The following is a 12,173-nucleotide window of genomic DNA, read 5'->3' as shown; positions in this document are numbered from 1 at the left end:
TAAATAAATAAAAATCTTTTAAAAAAATAAATAAATAAAAAAGAAAATAGAAGAAGCATACTCTAAAATAGTTGAGGATATTGAAAATTTGATTTTTAGAAGAAAAGAAGTAACTAGCAAATTAGATGAAGCTAAAGCATACAAGACAAACCAAGGTAAGGAATTGCCCCATGATGAATCACAAAAACACAAAGTCATGGGAAGTGGGGAAGAAGCCATAAGCAATACAGTTGATGGACGCAGAGACAGAGCATCCTACAGAAGTAACAGGAGAGAACAGAGACATTGCAGAGGACGAACTGGTCAAAGCAAAGATGGGGGAAAAAATCCCTCTCAATTTAAAGAATAAAGCAAATATTCTACAAACCTCCAGAGAAGATGAAGGAGCAAGACTTGCATTGGCAGCAGACTTTTCATCAGCAACACTGAATTTTAGTAAGCAATGGAATTAGTGTCTTCAACATTCTAAGGGAAAGTGATTTTGAATTTAAATTCTATATCCAGTTACATGAGCATTTAAGCCTTAAGGGTGGTGAAGGACCTTTTCAGATATGTAAAGCCTCATCAAATGTACCAGCCAGAAATTATTTATGAAAGAATTACTGAAAGATACACTCCCACAAAATGAAAAAAGAAAGGAGGAAGATACAAATTCAAGAAAAAGTAGATAAAACTAGTAAACTCAAAGCATGGAACTGGGGAGGAAACTGGTGATGGTTATTTGTTAAAGATGTAAAGGTTGCTGAGCCAGAGAAGGTGAAAAACTTAGAGACTCAGGAGGAAGGATCTTCAGAGTGGAAGGAAAAACCAACCCTCGAGAGGAAGACGGCTCAGAATTAGAAGAGGAGGGAGGCAGGAGGCTGGCAGAGGAGGGAGGCAGGAGGCTTGAAGGCTGGGAAGAAGGGAGAAGAGGTGGCTTTGGAATTATGTGAGGAAAGGATTCAATTTTCCAATGCCATACTGTGGTAAATATGAAGCATGGAGTTGAGGAAATGACCAAAGATGCCTTGGAGATTATTGTAACTAAAGAAGTAGAAGATTCTGAGCCAGAGGAGGAAGAAAGTTCAGGGTAGGAAATGAAAGTAGTTTTATCGTGGGACGAAGGAGAGGACTCTGAAGTAGAACATGTAAAGACTTGCCTTCCAGACAGAAAAGAGAGGCCTCTAATGGACTTAAAGAAATTGCCTAAAATTATGGGGCTTGGGACTCAGATGAAAATTGGTGAAACCTTGGATGGAACAAAAACCCCAGAAAAGAGAGGAAACAGATATGCTCATAAATCAAGGAATTGGGACAGTCTGTCTAACCTTGTGTTTGGCCTCTCCCTCAAAGTCACTAGAGATAAGTTCTGGTAAGCAGAATAGGCATTTATGTACAAATTTGAGTACTCCATCAGGAATCACCATAGTTTGAAGGAAAACAGACACAAAACTCTGCAAACAAAGTTGCCAACACCTAAGAAACAGATAATATAAGAGAAGAAAATTTTAGAACAAGTGAATTAATAACTTCAAAGAGATAAAAGAGGAGAATAGAAATATTAAAAATTATCATCCAGAGGTCTTGGAAATAAAGAACTCCATAGATGCTCTGAATAGCAGAAGAGACATACTTGGAGAGACAAGGAATGATCTAGAAGATCGACTTGAAGAATGTTCTAAGGTTACAATGCAAACGGCCAAAGAGATCATAAAGAAAGATCCAGAAATAGAGGAGAGATCCAGAAGCTCCAATATCCATTTGACAGGAATTCCAGAAAAAGATAATAAAGGGAATGGAGCAGAGGAAATAATTAACAATTGAAGAAAACTTCCCAGAGTTAAAGAAAGATTCAAGTCTTTTTTTCTAAGATTTTATTTATTTATGAGAGAGAGAGAGTGCATGAGAGGGGGGAGGGTCAGAGGGAGAAGCAGACCCCCCTCTGAGCAGGGAGCTGGATGTGGGACTTGATCCCAGGACTCCAGGATCATGACTTGAGCCAAAGGCAGTGGCTTAACCAACTGAGCCACCCAGGTGCCAAGAAAAATTCAAGTCTTGAGACTGTCAGTGCTTACCAAGTCCTCAGTAAGATTGATGAAAAAAGACTCCTAGAAATCTGGGAATTCCAAGGATAAAGAAAATCATAAAGTCTTCCAGAAAGAGGAGCATGAACCTACAAAGGAACAAGAATCAGACTGACATCAGACTTACTGGACACTCTGGATGCTAAAAGTAAATGGGGCAGTAACATAAAATTTTTGCAGGGAAAAACCTTTAAACCTAGAATACATCCAGCCAAAGTGGCATTTTATTTTGAAGGTAAAAGACATTTTCTGATATTAAAGAATTCACAGTTTGTTTCTTGCATACCCTCTTTGTAAGAATCACTGGAGATATACTTTAGCAATCTAGGGTGACTATAAACACATACACACAATGTAGATTATCTTTCTCCCACATCATAAAATGAAAACAGGAAAATAAAATGCCACATTTCTACTCAGGAAGATGAACAGCTAACACTGCACTTGGGGAATAAAAGGTTACGGATACTACCTAGATGTTGGTAAAGCTAAAGAGTGTGTTAAAATGAATTTAATCATTGTAGCTTATGTACAAGTATAGTTTCTAAGCTACTGGGGATCACCTCTTGGACTTTTGCTAAAAATCGAGTATAAACTACTGGGGAGAGGGAGGGAATCCGTCAATATGACCATAGACAGGAAGAGATGGGGTGAAAGTAACAGAAAAACACAGGAAAAAATATGGCAAGAAACATTAAAACGAGAAAGACAAAAGTTGAGCTCTTATCAAGAGAAAGGTAACTTTATCATTTATATTGATGTGAATCTTGAATCTTTATATTAAACCTTTTCCTTCAAAAAAAAAAAACACTACAAAGCAGTAGTAATCAAAACAGTACAGTACTGCCACAGAAAGAGACACATAGATCAAAAGAACAGAAGAGAGGCCCAGAAATAAACTCACACTGGACACCTGGGTGTCTCAGTTTGTTGGGTGATTGCCTTCAGCTCAGATTATGGTCCTGGGGTCCTAGGATCGAGTCAATATCTGGCTTCCTCTTTTCTGTGGGGAGCCTGCTTCTCCGTCTCCCTCTGCCTGCCACTCCCTCCTGCTTAAGGTGTCTCTTTGTCAAATAAATAAAATATTTACAAAGAAGTTTCAGGGGCGCCTGGGTGGCTCAGTGGGTTAAGCCTCTGCCTCTGGCTCAGGTCATGATCCCAGGGTCCTGGGATCAAGCCCCGCATCCGGCTCTCTGCTCAGCGAGGAGCCTGCTTCCCTCTCCTTCTGCCTGCCTCTCTGCCTACTTGTGATCTCTGTCAAATAAATAAATAAAAGCTTTAAAAATAAATAAATAAAAGTTTCAGAAATAAACCCACACTTACAGGGTCAATTACTCCACAACAGAAGAAGCAGCCATATGCAATGGTGGAAAAGACAGTCTCCTTTTTAAATGGTATTGGGAAAACTTGACAGCTACATGCAAAAGAATGAAACTTTTTTTCACCATACACAAAAATAAACTCAAAATGGATTGAAGACCTAAATGTGAGATCTGAAATCATAAAACTGAACATAAAACAAACATAAAACCATAAAACTGAAGAAAACATAGGCAGTAAGACTTCTGACACTGGCCTAACAAACTTTTTCTAGATAGGTCTCCTAAAGTAAGGGAAACAAAAACAAACTATTGGGACTACACTAAAATAAAACGCTTCTGCATATGGGGCGCCTGGGTGGCTCAGTGGGTTAAGCCGCTGCCTTCGGCTCAGGTCATGATCCCAGGTCCTGGGTTCGAGCCCCACATCGGGCTTTCTGCTCAGCAGGGAGCCTGCTTCCTCCTCTCTCTCTGCCTGCCTCTCTGCCTACTTGTGATTTCTCTCTGTCAAATAAATAAATAAAATCTTTAAAAAAAAAAAAAAAAAAAACGCTTCTGCATAGTGAATGAAACCATCAACAAAACAGAAAGACAACCTACTGAATGGGAGGGGATTATTTCCAAATGATGCATCAGGAGACGATATTTGCAAATGATGCATCTGACCAGGGGTTAATATTCAAAATATATAAGGAACTTCTGTAAGTCAACATCAAAAAACAACAACAATAACAACAAATACCTAAACATTCTGATTTAAAAATGGGCAGATGACCTGAATAGACATTTTTCCAAAGAAGACATCCAGATGGCCAGGAGAATCATGAATTTTGGCACAAGAGGATAAACGTCAATGGTCTAGGTCACATTGAGAAGCTAGGCTAGTTAAGGCATACTGCAACAAAGTCAAAGCACGGAGCGGGTTATATAGTTGTCAGAAAACTACTGTATTTTAAAAAAAGGAAAGAAAGAATATTAAAAAAAAACCTACTGTATTTTAAAGGGAGACCAAGGTTCCTCATTAAGGAATTTAACTTTTGAGCTCCACACTGCCTCATTTCAACATTATACAATGACCTATCTTCTTCAAATCCTCCCCCATCCCAGCTGCTTGGAATTTCTGGAATTTCTCCTACACTAGCAGACAGGCAGTGCCAGTTTCCCAGCATTTTATAGCAGATGAACTGGACCAAAAACCTGCTGGATGGGGGAGGTTGATTTCAAAGAAAAGGAGGGACACGGAAAAGAACATGTGTATACGACACGGAGATCACCTCAGTCCACAATGGCCCAATGTCCCAGTCCAGACAGCTGGCAGCAGAGGCTTGAGATTAACCTCCACCCCCAGGAGGGCTGTTGCCCATTATGGAGTTTTAAAACAAAGACAACAACAGCACCAGTCAAGGAACCAAGGAACCAACGTCCTAGCCCTGTCTGGACACCATCTAGCTGCACAATCATGGGCAAACGCACTCGGCCTCTCAGGGTGTCCTTTATACTATACAGTGAGCATCAGAGCCAAAGGTCTCTGCAGGCCCTCCTAGCTCCACACTGGGAGACTGCCACCCATCCGAAGTGGGGCTATGGCTTCCTGTTTTGCATGCCATGCACCTCCCAGTAGAAGTTCTCAGGTCACTAACACAAGCCTCCACTGCCAGTCAAGGAGTCCCTCACCTCTCACCCCTCACCTGCCAGGTCCACCTGGCACGGACCCCTGCCGAGGAGCCTGTTGTCCCCCAAAGTCAGATGCTGCAGGGCCATGCTACATCAGTGAGGGGTGACCCTCTGAGACCAGGGCAGGAAGAAATCCCAACTAGTTATCAGGAGAATTAAAGGCCATATGTAGATGGGCCCAAAACATGGTAATATTTTAAAAAAGCATGCCCCCAAATGCTTTACACACCAGACTCCCAACAATACAACTGCAATCTGTAACTTTAAAATTTACTGTAAAGCACATAAGTCACACCAAATACCTGTCCACACAGAAATGCCTTTCCAGGAAAAAGAAAATTCTATCACAACAGATTCTACATCTTTGGCAGACTGACAGACATTTAATTCCAAAAGCTGAGAATCTCTCCTGTGGTTAAATACCACCCTATGGTAGAGACAAAAACTGAGCCCAGAACATTTGCAGGACTGTAAAGAGGGTGCCAGAGGCAGGCAAATGGGTCCACCATTCCCATGGTCAGGGTCATCCCAATGTGGCGTAGGGGTTGGCATGGGGGTGGGAGTGATGCATGGGGCCAATGGTTGGACCATGGGTTACCAGCTGCAGGTGGTATGGGACTGACCCAAGGCCTTCAGCAGGCAAGAAGCCAGTGGATACCTAGGCCACCCTTAGTTTCCCCTCCTCCTGGGCCAGGACACTCCTGTGGTCACTAAACCGGGAGCTGGTGTCTGTACTTCTTATCAGTCTGTAATGCACTGTCTATAGCCTTTCTCAATTAGCCTACCTCTGTCGATCTTTGGTTCAGGACAAAATACTTTGTTCTCTAAACTGTAACTTCTTTTTCACAGTTAAGGGAATGAGGGGATGACGAGGGTGGCCCTGTGGCTGCACCTGATCTGTTGACCCAGGAGGTCCCACTGGATAAGAGGACAACAAGCAACTCACCCCTCTGGCCTCTCCACTCCCAGTAGCTGAGGCCCTTATAAGAGTCAGTGTAAGAACCTGGCGATTCACAGATCTGTACCCCTGGAGCTGATAATGCATTATATGTTAATAAAAAATAATTTTTTTTTTTAAAAGGGAATCAGGGGCGCCTGGGTGGCTCAGTGGGTTAAGCCGCTGCCTTCGGCTCAGGTCATGATCTCAGGGTCCTGGGATCGAGCCCCACATCGGGCTCTCTGCTCAGCAGGGAGCCTGCTTCCTCCTCTCTCTCCACCTGCCTCTCTGCCTGCTTGTTATCTCTCTCTGTCAAATAAATAAAAATAAAATCTTTAAAAATAAATAAATAAATAAAAAGGGAATCAGTGTAAGGGGCAAGGGTAAACCAGGGTTTTCATCTGGGAAATAGGAGCATTCCAGCACTCCTCTGGCGCTAAAATAACACAGGAACCTAGAGAACCAAGTCACCACGCACACACTTCCAGTTACTGCCCTCAGGCTGAGTAAAGGTGATATTTCTAAAGAGTGGCCTGTGTGTTGCAAGCGCTGCCCAGGAGTATTTACCTGTGCCTTTTGAGGCCACAGTCTGCCCTGGGGCTCAGCTCCTGCCCAGCCCACCCTTCCCTGGCAAATCCTAGGGCCTCTCTTTTCTTTTTAGGGCCTTAGAAACCATCAAAACTCAGCCTCAGTTACCAAAGACATTTCTAAAGAGTGTCCTCCTTTCTTTCCTTGGCAGCAATAAGGACAGTAAGGAGGACTTCCCAGGATAGACGGCATAGTAGGATTCTGGACTACAAGAGCTCTGAAGACTGTCAGGCTGGGAGTGAAATCCCATATCACCTCCATATCCCAGCTGTGTGACAATGGACAAAGGACTTCAACTCTGAGCTGTGAGGTTTTCCAGCTGTGAACTGAGGACATTCCCACCCTGCACCCTGACTCAAAGTTTTATTGTAAGGGAACTGCTCTACCTTCTGCCGTTCTTAGAAGATGATATTACACTTCAATTACATGGATTCCCTCCAAGGAGAAAGCATGTTGCTTCTGGGACTGACAAAAGTAATATTTTCACCACCCCTTCATTGGATCCCACTTGTAGCAGGTACTCAAAGACTAGAGGATGGGTTTCACCTGGAATTACCTGCAGTCCCTGCTGTGAGGTCAATGGCACCTTGGATGGCAGGACTGGACTTCATGTTGGCCCACTCCTCTGCTGGTCTGTGTGGAAGGCAACTCTCCGGAGCTTATGACGGGTGTCTCATATCCCTGAAAGGAGACCAGAGCTCACCATCAGTGAAGCCTCTGCAGCCTTTCTCTAGAACTGCTGCCTGGTTACTGGGACCTCAACCTCTGGGAGCTGGGAGATCAGTTCTCCCTTTTGCAAAAAAAAAAAAAAAGAAAGAAAGAAAGAAAGAAAGAAAGAAAGAGGCAGTCAAGGTATCAGTGCAGCTTAGCAATTGGCCTGCCTTCTACTTGCCCACCATCTCCCCATGAAAAACTCACAAGTCAAACGCTTCCGTGAGTTATCAGATCTATAGCCACTCATAGGGAGCATTTCAACCAACCCTTCTGAAAATCTTACAAGTGAATGCCAAATACCACAGACACCCAAGCCATATCAAAAGAGTTTTTCAGAGGCCTAAGTGGAACTGTCAGGCAACTAAGCTCAGTTCTAAATTCAGACAGCAGCCTGAGCTGAGTCCCCTCCTAGGAGGTCACAAAACAGTAGGTCTGGAAAGTAATGGCTTAGGCATTCTGCTAAGTGACATATGCGTGGGTCTGAATTCCTGATCTTCCACCAGCAGGATGAGCCCCCGGGCCCCTTAAGCTGGAGGTCCCCCCATATCAAAGTTGAATAATAATTATTATCATAATATAAAGGCAATCACAAATAGCCACATGGGACAGCTGTTCTTAGAACTACAGAGCACAGCACCAAGCATTAGTAGCGGTCATCAAAGGCCTCTCCAGACCTCCTCAACCACAACCGTGTACACAAAACACCTGGGAACCTTGTTAAAATACAGATTCTGATGTGCTAGGCCTCAGGTGGGACCAGAAACCTTGCCAGTCATTACAAACTCCCAGATGATGCTGATAATGACTGGCCACCAATCACGTTTTGAGAAGCAACACTGTGTCCTAAATTTGTTTGATAAGAATCACTGGGGCAGGGGCACCTGGGTGGCTCAGTGGGTTAAAGCCTCTGCTTTCGGCTCAGGTCATGATCCCAGGTCCTGGGGTTGAGCCCCACGTCGGGCTCTCTGCTTGGCGGGGAGCCTGCTTCCTCCTCTCTCTCTGACTGTTTCTGTCTACTTGTGACCCCCTCTCTCTCTCTCTGTCAAATAAATAAAAAATATCTTTAAAAAAAAAAAAAAGAATCACTGGGGCACCGGTAAAATATTCAGATAACCAGGCCTCTCTCCTAGTGATCTTGTTTCAGCATGTTTGGGCTAGAGCTTAAAACGTTTGGGAAAACTAGAGTCTACTCCTCTACTGTTAGACAAAAATCAACTATCACAGAGAAATGGACTTTAAAAATACAGATTTTTATAAAAAAGGAAAGGTGGCTCATTAACACATAATATCAAGATAACCAATTCAGCAACCAATTCTGTGTGGTTTTCAAACTAAGTAAGTGACTTATCCATCAATACCAAAGAACAATATTTATCACGCTAAAGACCTTTGTGATCCCACTCAGGCCACCTCTTGGAGGGTAGTGGGCCAGCTGAGTTATTAATGAATGCCAACATGGACCTAAACGTCAGCGGAAATAATTTTATCCACTAAGAAGTCTTTTTTAACCACTTGACGCCTGTTGTGAATGATCAGACACCAAGAATCTTGCTTTCCTTGCAAAAAAAAAAAAAAAATTGTAAAACCAGCAACCACAAAAGCATAGTACTGGACTTGAAAAAGCAACTAAGTGAAACAGACAAGACATGCATTTTATGTTATTGATAGGACCGGAGAGGCAGTATCAATAACTACAGTTGATGAGGTTGTAGCCATCCTGTACCTAGAGAAGGCTATGAGGGTCCTAATCCAATTTCTTCCTTTTCCAGATGGAAAACTGAGGCCAGAAAGCAAGAGCTTTTCCAAGGTCATACAAGTAGTCAGAGGACTCAAGTCTTGCCTTTTGGGTCTGTGCCTACGGAGCAATACTTAATTCCAGAGTATTCCAACCTGACCAAAAAGAAAAGCAAAAAACAAGCACCGAACCCTGCATTTTCAAGGAAAAATGGAGGCAAGTGGGGAGTCACACAGGGCCCAACTCATGTGGCTTCTCCGTTGGTTGAATTCTTGGGGTGCCAACATTTATTTCTTAGTTTATAAGAAAGGCATAGATCCTACTATGTGTCATCGCTGTGAATTTAACCCCTTCCGGTAAGCCAAACTTAAACGCATCAAATCCCACAAGTAACGACTCATAGAATTACTAAAATACTAAATAAACAGTGATGGGAACTAACAGATTAACTCAGCAACTGACTCAAATTATTGTGTGGTTTAAGAAGGCGACTCTTAATCTCACAAAACAAACTGAGGGTTGATGGGGGGAGGGGGGTTGGGAGGGGGGTGGGATTATGGACACTGGGGAGGGTATGTGCTATGGTGAGTGCTGTGAAGTGTGTAAACCTGGTGATTCACAGACCTGTACCCCTGGGGATAAAAATATATGTTTATAAAAAATAAAATTAATAAAAATTTTTTTAAAAAGGCGGCTTCAAGAAGTCTTGAAAAATACATTCGGCTTGGGGGAGGCAAGACTGGTCAGCAAAAGTTAAAACTCAGTCTTGAGCCAGTTAAAAAGCTGAAACCTTTTAGCGCCCCTTTACCTCTCCTGGAAGCACACGTGGGTCCTACTCCAGGAGAGACGAACAACATCGGCCAGCCGCACAGCCTTCTGTTCTGGGGGAAATGAGTCTCTGGCCTGGGAGAACGCTCTGAGGCCGCCTGCTCACCAGGTAACACCAAGGGCGAGAAGACTGCAGCACAGGCTCAAGCCGGCCCGGCCGCCCTCCCGCCCAGGACTAGAGTCAGACCCAAGGCGCTGCGATGCCTGCCCATCTGGCCGCTAACAAGACTGCCAGGCACTCGCGCTCCGAGGCTCCGGATCCCGGGGGGGGGGGGCACAGGGCCCGCGATGGAGCCCACGAGGGAGCCCGCGAGCTTCCAACTTTCTCGCCCTGGCTTTCACATCCTCGGACTCCAACCCAACAACCTGCAAGAGTCTCCCATTCTTAACCGCCCCCGTTCGGGCCAGGCACGGGCAGCACGGTGCCCAGAGGCTGGGGCAAAGCGGACACCCTTCCCGGCAGGTGACTCTACAGAAAGGAGGCCGCGGAGCCCCGGAGTCTCCGGCGAGCCCCAGCCCACGGCGCCCGTAACTACCGGGGCGCGGGGACGGCGCGAGCCCCGGCCACGACGCCCGTAACGACCTGGGCGCGTAGATAGCGCGCGGGCCGCGGACCCCAGAAGCCCGCCGGCTACCCGGGAAGGTCGCGCCGCCCGGCCGCGTAGGCCCGCTCGCGCCCCGCTCCCTCCCGCCGTCCCCGGAGCGGCGGTTGTGGGGCTGCGCTCACCGCCGCGCCAGTTGGCCGCGCGTTCTGCTCGGGCTCCGCCGCCGGGGCGGCCGCTTAACACCCACGTCGGCCGCCGGCCGGCCCTCCGCCCCGCCCTCCCGCGGCGGCGGCCCGGGGGCCCGGAGCACCCCTGCGGCGGGGGTCTGGCAGCGCGGGGCCGGCGCGGGGGAAGCGGAAGTCCACGGCTGAGGCGGCGCGCTCGGCCCCGCGCAGGCCCGGGGACCCCTGGCCCGCGCGCCCGCAAGCTGGAGGACCTGGAGGACAGGGAGCCCGGGCCCCCCGAGTTGCTTCCCTTCCTCCAGGTTCCCGGAGGACTCCTGAGAGGCTCGACCCCAGCTGGAACTCAGGGCGGGGGTTGGGGCTGTTGGGAGGACCCGCTGAAGTCTTTGGGCTGGTGAACCCTGCTGGGACTCAAGGCATCTATTTTATATTTGACTACAGAAGTACGGGAGACGTGGTGATGAAAAATATATTCGCTTATTGCCAGGAAAAACACACACACACACACAAAACAAACGTTCCTTATTCTGCCTACCACAAGGAAATCCATCCTTGCCTATGACATTGGAGAAGGTCCCACCCACCGATGAAAACTGGCTCTAAATCGGGCTTCTCTGATCTTTCAGTTCCTAATGAGTTAATAGGCTACTTCTGTGGCTCTCTGGCATTTTATTAAAAGCACTATTCAAAGAATCTTGTATACGGGCAGTAAAGGAATTTTCTCCAGTTCGCTAAGACAGAGAGCTAACACCTACTCAACTGGAAAGCTCTTAGTCTGTTACTGACAGCTACCTGCTCCATATAACTCAGTCGTGGCCTTCGGATTTCTTTGGCTCAGTCTTCATGCACTTATTTTCATTTTCTATACTGCATTTTCTTCCTTAAATTGTGCTGTCTTTTCCTTTTACAATTTGTGTTTGCCCTGTTTGATTGAGGTGTTGGATGACTGACGATATCACTTAAGTGATGGGGGGAGGGGAGACTTAAATATCCACCGTGACTTGAGTTAGTGCAAGTTGCTTAACTTGAACGTACAGCTGAACAGACTTTCCAGAAGTAGGAGGCGCTGTGAAGGCATCAGAGCTCCTGGTAAATGGGGTCACTCATAAAAACAGCACAAACTGACTTTTCACAAAATCAGCACTTTATTTTTTTTTAAAGATTTTATTTATTTGACACAGGGAGAGAGATCACAAGTAGGCAGAGAAGCAGGCGGGGGGGGGGGGGGGGGGGGGGGGGGGGAGCAGGCTCCCTGCTGAGCAGAGAGCCCGATGTGGGACTCAATCCCAGGACCCTGAGACCATGACCTGAGCCAAAGGCAGAGGCTTAACTCACTGAGCCACCCAGGTTCCCAAAATCAGCACTTTAGAAGTCAAGTTTCTGAAACTCAATTACAGAAACAAGCCAGGGAGTTTGAAATACTTGCCCAAGGTGACTTGTGACCTAACTGGTGGGAAGCAGACTCAGGAGCAGAACCTACCATTACAACATTCTAGAGGACTCAAGGACTTTCAGTATCCCCTGGTCCAGTGGCTTTAGCAAGCTAGAAACTTGAGACTCAAAGGAAACCTCATTAAGGACATATCCA

Source organism: Lutra lutra, chromosome 3, assembly GCF_902655055.1.
Source record: "Lutra lutra chromosome 3, mLutLut1.2, whole genome shotgun sequence".
NCBI lineage: Eukaryota > Metazoa > Chordata > Mammalia > Carnivora > Mustelidae > Lutra > Lutra lutra.
Note: the sequence above shows the minus strand (reverse complement) of the source record.